This window comes from Lepisma saccharinum, chromosome 10 (genome assembly GCF_977018435.1).
Source record: "Lepisma saccharinum chromosome 10, izLepSacc3.1, whole genome shotgun sequence".
NCBI lineage: Eukaryota > Metazoa > Arthropoda > Insecta > Zygentoma > Lepismatidae > Lepisma > Lepisma saccharinum.
In genome coordinates, this window is record NC_139238.1 from 69,745,404 (window position 1) to 69,756,119 (window position 10,716).

Consider the following 10,716-nt stretch of genomic DNA (forward strand, 5'->3'; position numbering starts at 1 on the left):
TAAATTTAGAATAATATTTAATTAGGTTATATTATTAGTGTACAATAATAATTATAACAGTAGGAATTATTATTATTCCTTTTACTGTTGTAATCAAAGTATTTCAATGTTTGTGATTGATGTAATCTTCATTCCAACCTGAAGAAGTATTTTCAAAAACGAAACTGTTGGTAGAAGATCAACATTGCTTAGGAAAATTTTAGTATTGTCCATTATACAGGGTGTCTCTTAAGTAATAGAGCAAGCTGACACAGGTGAAAGTACACGATAATAGAAGCAAAAAAGTCTCAGTGAACATGGGTCTGCAAACAAGCAGTTTTCGAGATAATTGCGAATGTGTTACAAACCGCCACTGACTTCATTGTTTGTAAACGTTGTCCTAGTTGGCAAAATGCTAATAATGTGTGCGAATGTGTGGTTACAAGCTGTCACTGATTGCATTTTGTAGACATGAGTGCTTTACTCCTTGCGAGTTCCGAGGTTTGCTCTTTCTTTACAAAACATAACATTTCCAATAGGTGGCGTTGTAATCAAACAGGATGGATACAATTAGTACAGATAATTGTACATGCTTGTGACCAATTCCGAAACAAACCGGGGGTGTTCGAAAGCATTTTACCAACTAGGATGACATTTACAAACAATGAAGTCAGTGGCGGCTTGTAATCACACATTCGTGATTATCTCGAAAACGGCTCGTTTGCAGACCATGTTTACCGAGACTTTTTTGCTTCTATTATTGTGTACTTTCACCTGTGTCAGTTTGCGCTATTACTTTTGAGACACCCTGTATCTGCATCCAAAGGATCCAGGAAGTTCCCAATTTTTTCGAGGTACTTTTGTTTCTCTATATCAAACTGAAAGTTCTATCCCCACCTTTGACAATCGAATTGTGAGATCGATTTTTTTTATTTACTCAGGAACACCCCACCTAGTCATTATCTCGTACACACAGACTCTGTGACCAAGTTAACCATCAGTTACTTCTGGTCAAACTCCAGAGCATCGGCGCAACAGACACAGATAGCATTTGACTGACTCCTGCCACGTTTGTCTGAGAGAAAGCAGATAAAACTGTCGAGTTATCTATGTGGATGAATGTGCTCTAGGCCCTCCTTTTCTTGGTATATACGATAGATATGCAAAAGTAATTGTTGCGCATCTAATGCCATCATTATGGAGTTGATAAGCAACTGTGTGTACGCTGCATTACTCGAATGCATTGCACGACATTGGACAACTTACAAAAACACAATCTGTAAGTGGGCAGAGGAAAATTCACTGAAAATTAAATAATAAAAATGCAGGTAAAACTGGCCAAAATTTGTAGAATGGCAGAAAAGTAGACAAGATGTCAGATAGAGTCCAACACAGATATTTCTGCCGTGCGATGTGCGACACAACTCAAGAAGCAGTGTTGCTAATGGAGCAGATAGAAAAATCGCTGCAGTGTGCCGATGCACAGCTGTTACGTACAACAAGGAAATTAGAGAATTCAGGTCTGTCTAACATTGAGTTTTAAACGTCATGCATTATACCAGGACTAGGATTAATATGTACTAACAAGTGACTTTGTATGTAGCTACATACATATGGACTAAAAATTCGCAAAATATGAACTAACACATACGTAAAATTACCAAAAATGCTGCAAACAAGACTTCTTCATACGATTCCTTATTTGAGTGATTTCAAACAAAATAAAATATATATATATATTATTTTTCATTGCATTAATGCACTGGTGGCGTTCTAACTGTTCACTCCCAAAACCCGTATACACTGGTACGGAACTGCAACGGCAGATAATAACATGCCAACGTGTTAAACCGCGACAATTGGACCACAACACTCCTCTTCAAGCAGTATTATTATTTCCTCTCTGCGTTCGGCGACAGTTGGTTGCCTTTGTTGTACATTTACAAACGATGTCGGCTTCCACAACAATAACAAGTACATATACTGCCACTAGACGATAAGCTGCGCGGCTTTTTCTTTTGCTATGAACCAGGGCCGGTGCTAGTCATTTTGCCTCTCCCTGGGCGGTGGCGGCAGGTGCCGCTCCATTTCGACCCCCCCCCCCCCCCCCCCGTCATTACGCAGCAACGGGAAATTGAAAATCAATATCTTCTTAAGTAAAACATCAAAATATAAAATAAATAATGAGACTTCTTATGCTATTTCAATACAATTACGAGGGTCACTATTTATATTTTGAGCCTAACAATGAAAAAACAGGAATTTGGCATTGAAAACTGCTTTATTGTTTTTCGAAGTATTCTCCTTTATGGTCAATACACTTTTGCATTCGTTCGAACCATTTGTCAAAGCAGTTTTTCCAATCTTCTTGAGACACCTCCATAATATGGTTTTTGAATGCATCAACGGCATCTTCCGCCGACGAAAATCGTTGTCCACGCAATTTATTCTTGACATTCGGGAACAAGAAGAAGTCATTGGGTGCCAAATCAGGACTGTACGGCAGATGACCCATCAATTCGATTTTTTGACTGTTCATAAAGTCAGTTGTTAGACGAGATGTGTGACAGCTGGCATTGTCTTGATGAAGAATGATCCGACGGCGTTTGTTTGTTTTCCGTATTTGACCGAAGACCTCTGGCAAACAAATTGTTGTGTACCATTCAGAGTTGACCGTTCTACGTTCCTCTAAAGGCACAGTTGCCACATGACCAGTTTCCCTGAAAAAACAGGCGACCATTTGTTTCGATGTGCTTTGAGCGCGAACAACTTTTGTTGGATTGGGTCCATCTTGAAACACCCATAAAGTCGACTGCTGTTTACGTTCCGGCTCATATGCATATATCCATGATTCGTCACCTGTTACAATCTTATATACGTCTTTTGAAGCACCACGATTGTATTTATTGAGCATTTGTTTGCACCAATTGACGCGAGCGTCTTTTTGAGTTTTTGTCAAATTGTGTGGGATCCAACGAGAACATACCTTTCTCACAGCTAAATGATCATGTAATATTTTATATATGCTGGTGGAACTAATGCCTATGGTTGCCTCAATCTCACAGTATGTCACATGACGATCTTGCAGTATTAGGTTTTGCACAGCATCAATGTTTTCTTGAACAACAACTGATTTTGGACGACCTTCGCGAATCTCGTCGGTGAGCGAATGGCGGCCACGATTAAATTCGTTATACCAGCGTTTCACAGTGGCAAAGGATGGAGCTTCATCGCCAAATGTGGAAGTAAGTTGATCGATGCACTCTTGTCTTGATAATCCACGTCGAAAATCGTAAAAAATCATCGCACGAAAATGTTCACTAGTTAATTCCATTTTATTGTTGTCGCGCAATCTCCAAGGCAACATAAACAACAAATGAAGCTATTGACAAAACATTTGAAGTATGTTATGGTCAATAATGCCGGAAGATTCTGTGCAAACGTCAAATCGCGCCTAACTTCAATCAGTGTTGCCAAGGCTCAAAATATAAATAGTGACCCTCGTAAGCTCAAAAATAGTATCTCGCTCGACCACAGTTTTCAATAGGCTTATTTTTTTCTTCTCTTCAAATTTTGCGGTCCTGAAAATTTGCCGCTTGGGCGGTGGCACGGTTCGCCCTCCCCTTCCGCCGGCCCTGCTATGAACTTGGTCACCCATCAAAGCATGGCAATTTTAACACAGAAAACAATATGCATCGCATTAAGCATCAAAAATGACAGCCGCCTCTATGCAATTTCTACAAGAACACGTGCCGGCGCCAAGAGTTGAAATGCTGTTGGAGCCACATAATTTATTTATTTTGAACATTTCCAAAATTATGAAATATGAACAATTTGTGAATTAAACCTGTTGAAATATGTAAAATTAAGTATATTTTCCTTAAATATGTAAAAGTAAGTATTTATTAAAGTTAGAAATATGGAAAAATATTGACAATAAAATGTACCTTAAATCACTACAAACATTACTATTCGCAAAGATATCACAAAATTTCAGCGATATTTCGTCAAACTAAAAGTATGTATTTACCTATAAATCCTAGCCCTGATTATAACCAGTAGATAACATTGAACATAGCTATGGGTTTGGTAAAGTGTCTACAGTTCAGAAGCACTTGCACACAACGTCAAACCGGTCAAATACTTAGTATAAAATAAAAATATGGTGCTTCCAATCCAACAATACTCACCTTCACTTTACCTGCCTTTCCCCTTCCGTGACCAAAATAGTGCTTCATTATTACGGTTGGCAACACTAGTTACTAGCTAGCCAATGAACATGCACTGCATAAAAGAAGCAACCACTACGCCGTGCTATATTGCCACATTACCGTCCCTGACGAACGGTGGAGCGCTATTCAATTGTTTTCAATGATGTTCGCGCGAGTGTGTCCAGGCATGGAATGACAATATGGCAACAATAACGAAGTTTGGCGAACAGGGTAGAACACGTGATGCTAAGAGAGAGGGAGACGAAACAAAAATAGGTATCTACGCAACGGCAAAGATATGTGTGTTGTACTCTAACAAAGCTGATTTATTTTAGGCAATATTTACATTGCTTAGCTAAATTGGTTAAATTGAAAAATGATACATGCACAAAGTACATCTAGTAATAAATGTTTGAAATGAAAGATGCAGTTTTTCAAGTACTGGAACTGCTGGCCTAAAATGACATAGTTCGTAATGATAAAATGACATAATGTGTTATTTTACCCCATGAAATTATTGCATGAAAGCTTAGTTTGTTTTACATTTTACATACGTAACAAGTAAAATGTTTTTGTCCTTTTCTAAGTTCAGCTTATTCTGTTTGGCTCCAATTATACAATTGATATTCAATTCATGACTCAAATGATCATGAATTAGAGTTCATTGCAATAGCATAGATGAATGCACAGTCACTAGAATTATCAGCTTCCACACAGAAATCTTAGTCTTCAGATGTGATGTGATAAAGGAAGTGTCTTCTTCACAGGATAGCAGCAGCTTTTTCCGCTCCTTTTGCTTTTACTCATTAATGAATGATTTGCTGTCAACAAATCAAAAACACAAAACCTTTTTTGGCAGGTGCTGATCCCATCACCTGTAAAATGCCTGAGATCGAGAATGTGTGGGACCCTACCCCCCCACATCCCCTAAATGTGCCTTCATGACTAACTAACTAACTAACTCTGTAGCCTTCTTAAACCCGAAGGTTCATGGCTGCAGCAACACAGGCCTTCCGTCTTTCTCTATCTTGAGCAAGTTCTATATACTCTTTTCCATCCCTACCGATTTCCCTTAGGTCCATCTCAACATTGTCCCTCCATCTTCGTCTTGGCCTTCCTACAGGTCTCGTACCATCAGGTTTCCCAACAAGAATCCTGTAAACTCCTCTTTCCTCTCCCATTCGTGCCACATGGCCTGCCCACCTAAGTTTTCTTGATTTAATTATTCTAATAATATCTGGACATGAATACAAATTATGTAGTTCTAAATTATGTAACCTTCTCCACTCATCTGTGTCCTCATCCCTTTTAGGTCCAAAGATTTTCCTAAGGATCTTATTTTCAAATACTCTCAATTTATGTTCCTCTTTCAATGTAAGGGACCAAGTTTCACATCCATATAATACTACAGGCAAAATTACTGTTTTGTATATTTTAACTTTTAGTTTTTTAGATATTAAACGAGAAGACAAAAGTTTATGAAGAGAGAAGTAACATGCATTTCCTGAATTAAGCCTACTTTTTATTTCCTCTTTAATATAATTTTCATTTGTTAATATTACTCCTAACTATTTGAATTTGGAAACTGGTTCAAACGAGTTGTTATCAATAATTAGATTTTGATTATTATCTAACACTTGGTTTCGGCCTGTAAGCATATATTTAGTTTTCTCTTTGTTAACTTCCAAACCTATCTCTTTAGCAGTTTTGAAAAATATTTTAGCATTGTTCTTAATTGTATTTACATCATCCCCCAGTAAGTCAACATCATCTGCATATGCTAACAACTGAGTCACACCATTTAATTTTAGTCCTTCTTTAGTTTCTTTTACCTTCCTTACAGCATATTCTAAGGCAAAATTAAAGAGCAATGGAGATAATGCATCTCCTTGTTTTAACCCATCATGAATTGTAAATTTGTCAGACACATTAATACCCACACGAATTTGAATTTCTGTTTCACTGGTGCATATTTTTATCATACTAACAAGCTTCTTAGGTATTCCAAACTCTAGTAATATATTATACAATTTATCTCTTTTGACCGAATGATATGATTTTTAGAAATCAATGAATAGCTGATGGACATTTTGATTATATTCCCACTTTTTTTCAAGTGTCTGTCTGATGTGAAAAATTTGATCTGTAGTTGATCTGTTACGTTTAAATTGTGCCTTCATGACACGATGCTAAATACACAGGGACTTTACCTTATCTTTTACAGGCCCTGGCTCGTAGTGGGCTGTTGTGCTATGGAGTATAGTTTAATTTCTTATCTCTCACATCTAAGTAACATTACGGAATGTGAGATTATAATGATAGGTTTAGTACTGCAGTAAATCATAGTAACTGACACAAGGTAATTGGAATGTACCATATGGTGTGTACTCGTATTGCAGACGGTAGGGCAAAAGTGACGTATGCACAACCATTGCCCAGCATAATATACCTGTGCTCCAACTTGGCAGGACTATTGCACAAGTCGGGGATCATGCACATGCGAGTATAAAATAGCAAGACGCAACGTCTCGGCATTCTCATTGCTCTTATTGCTACCATCGACTGTCAAGCGCAAAGTGTACAATTGGACTGTATCGAACTGGAGTTGACAAGACGAAGCTTATGGCTGAGCAAGGTGAGTGAGTTGTAATTGCCTTACCGGATATAATACCTTCGAATATCCTTCCTTGAATTAAATGTGTGGGACGAGACAACAGTATTTTTATTGAGAATCTACCAATCTCTCGGTGCCATCTTTATTACCCCGAGATAATAGGTGTGAGCGAAGTGGTTTCACAATCTGTTCTCTTTCTATTTGGATGTTGTTGGCAACTGAAGATGTTTCTGCTGATCTCACTTGATTTTGTTTCCTCATGATGGACTTATGCATCGCCAAAACAGAATTCTCAGAGGGGGCCACACTGAAAGAGAAGTCTTCCTGCCAAGACTGGATGGTGGTGGAGAGACAGGTGATTCCGAGTCCACAAACTGAGGATGGAAATCCTTCAGCGATGGAAGCCTCCCCCGCATCTGCATCTGACATGCTGATGTGTTTTGTTTGAATACTGCTCGAGCATCAATTGTCCTCTTGGATATCAACTCTTGGGCTTCCTGACTCCTGCCTCCATAACACTTTGCTCCTCGTCCGCCTTTCGTGCTGGTCCCGGAGGCTCTCCTGAAGCATCCTCTCCCACTTCTCCTTCTCTGCATTCTTCTCTGCTTCCCTCAGCTCATTGATCGTTCTCGTCCTCTTCTTTATTTTTCTTCCCTCATAACTGCATCCTGCAATTCTCTCTGCTTCCTTATCTCTTCCAAGTTCTTCCTCTCCTCATCTATTCTCTTCCTCTCTTTGGCTTGCCTTTGCTTCTCCTCCTGTTACTCCTTCTCCCAAAACTTGTCTCTTTCCAAAGTGTTTATTTCTTGAGTTGGTATGACCCTTTTATATGTTGTGCCCGCTGGCTGTGTTTGAGGAGAATGCTCGCTCTTCTCCTTGAATTGATTGATTGATTTATTGAATTGGTGTTTTAAGTAGGGATGGCCAAATGGATCCGGATCCAAAAAATCCAGATCCGAGAGTTTCGTATCTCAATCCCAATATAATATTACCACACCTTAAAAGGTATTATGATCTTCGATTACAAAGAAATTTTTCATTAGTTAGTCCTTCAAGATTTTTTTTTCAAGTGTTGTTCCTAAAATAATTTGTTAGCATCGGCTAACACACTCGTGCACAAAAATAATCTTACTTGTTTAACATAAAATGTCAGAGGTGATTTTGTAAATGCCATTGAAACAAATATGTATTCATTCGAATGTATTGGAAATGGAAACACACATAAACGTGAGACATTCTATTCCAGGATGAAACCTTTAACACATTTAACAAGATAGAAATATTATACAAAAATTATACAATTGTTCTATAGTTACAGTTTTAAAAATGAAAATAAAACATTATAATATATGCAGTGTTATATAATTACAAAGTGTAAGACTAAAGAGGGATGTTATCTAAGTGTCCCCCTCAGATTTCCATGATACCTCGCAGGTGTATAGAGGAGCCCAAAGGAAGAAATACATGTTTTTTTGTTTCGGCTAAAAAAACTGTTCTTGGGGGCAACCCCCCCCCCAAATGTCAAGATGAGGACAAATTTAAGTGGTCATTTGACCCCTGTGTCCCCCTCCGATTTCCATGAAACTTGGCAGGTGTATAAACGGGTCCAAAAGAAGAAATACGTGTTTTTTTGTTTTGGCTAAAAAACTGTTTTAGGGGGCAAAACCCCCTCAAATATCAAAATGAGGACAAATTTAAGTGGGCATTTGACCCCTGTGTCCCCCTCCGATTTCCATGAAATTTGGCAGGTGCATAAAGGCGCCCTATGCCCCCTGTTTTTTCCTATGCATAATTACGTGGTTTTGGGGACAGATCCTCACTTCAATTTCATTTTTTAGCTGAAACACAAAAACACGTACACCTGCCAAATTTCATGGAAATCGGAGTGGGACACAGGGGTCAGATCCCAGATCCTCTTGTCAATTTGTCTTGATCTTGACATCTGATGGTGGTTTTGCCCCCTAAAACAGTTTTTTTTTTAGCTGAAACACAAAAACACATATTTCTTCCATTGGGCGCCTCTATACACTGCCAAGTTTCATGGAAATCGGAGGGGGACACAGGGGTCAATTCCCACTTCAATTTGTCATCTTGACATTTGAGGGGGGTGTTGCCCCCTAAAACAGTTTTTTAGCCGAAACAAAAAAACACGTATTTCTTTGGGCCGCTCTATACACCTGCCAAGTTTCATGGAAATCGGAGGGGAGACTTAGACCTCCCTTGTAAGTGTTAATTACAAATCGTGCACGCGCGCACACACACACACTATATATATATATATTAGCAGGTAACAATATGTTATAAACACATTCATACTTTCCAAGGAAGCGCTCATGTGGGATGGCAAAGTGGATCCGGATCCGAAAGTTCCAGATCCGAATCCGAAAATTCCGGATCCGAAAAATTTTAGGATCCGGAACCAACTGGATCCGGATTTCGGATCGGCGAGGATCCGGATCTGGCCATCCCTAGTTTTAAGTCCACTTTATGCACAGTAAGGCTAATCGGGACTGGACCTACAGTTTAAAGTGGAATCCGAACCACTATTTGCCTCCACCGGTTATTGAACCTGGGACCCCTTTCTTCTCCTTGAAGGAGTATGCCGACCCTGTGGATTTTGACACTTTCTCCATTATGATCGTGGTGTCTACTTCCTCTTCTGTTCGAGCATTCACCGTAATGTGGATGCCCTTGAAGAAATTGGTCACATCTCGAATATGGTTGGCACATGTTCCTTTCCCCATCAGTGGTGCCCCTTCTCCTTGCCAATTAATAAGAACAAACGTTGAAAGACTAGTCTTTATGTCTATTACTCGGCAAAATGCATACATAAATTACTTACTGATCCAACAACTTCATTCTGAAACCCACAGAGGTAACAGCTGGGGTCCCAGACCAAATCAGGCATATTTTAGACAACCCTGTAATTCCGATAATAGGTATGGCCCGAACAGACAACAAAATTTTAATCCTCCGACTTATAGTAATAACCGAGGCATATTCAGAGGCTCATATGCCTCCCGCAGGGCTAGGGGCGGAATAAGGACTATATCTCGGAGGGGATGAGAGACGAAAGTATTGTTATTTTACGTAGCTTTTCTGCCACTCTTGGCCAATCACCATAGTGAGAATAAGTAATGATTAGATTAAATTGATGAAGGGACCCTTGCAAATAAGACGACCCAAGCCAATGCTAGGATTTGAACCAGGGAAATTTGCCAGCTCACACATGTGCGAACAACAAAGAAGAAGACTCATATCAGTAACACCCCCTGCCAGAACAATAACATTGGATACATGCTACAAAAGTTGGAGAAATATAAGACAGGATCGTTACCAACAATCTATACTGCGTCAGCAGTGAAACAATGAGTTCCCAAGCAGACGGTGGCAGAATCCACCGAAATTGATTGAACCATTAGAAGTAAGTTGCGTGGAAATAGTTGGTATTTTGCCTCAGTGTATTTAATATAATACCACATATTTTATTCCCCAAAATATGGAATCATCATTCTTGATAGTAGTATTGTTTTTATGTAAATTTTACTTTTCATTTTCTGTATTTAGCATTTGAGCAGTTTGTTTACATTTTCTAAACTACTGAAAGAATATTTTGATAATCTATTTATACTTTGAAGATTAGGCACACACAGGAGATGTACTACGTAGAAAATTTCAGCGAAAAATGCAGGCTCGACCAGGACTTCAACCCAGGTCTCTGGCATATTGTGCCATTGCTCTACCACTTTCTTTTTATTATTTTGATTGAACTGTTTACAGCTGATTGGAATAAGCTTATTTCATGATTGCGTATAAAGGTTATTACATACTAGGATACAGTACATTTAAGAATTTGGCATATAAAATGTTCTTTTTGGTTGATGACATAGTTTGAAATATGTGATGTGAATA

At 38.8% G+C, this 10,716-nt stretch overlaps 1 pseudogene; it reads right to left on the minus strand.

Moving 5' to 3' along the window:
- Positions 1–7,061: 7,061 nt before the first annotated feature.
- Positions 7,062–9,635, minus strand: LOC145994140 (uncharacterized; annotated as a pseudogene).
- Between the last annotated feature and the right edge of the window lie 1,081 nt (positions 9,636–10,716).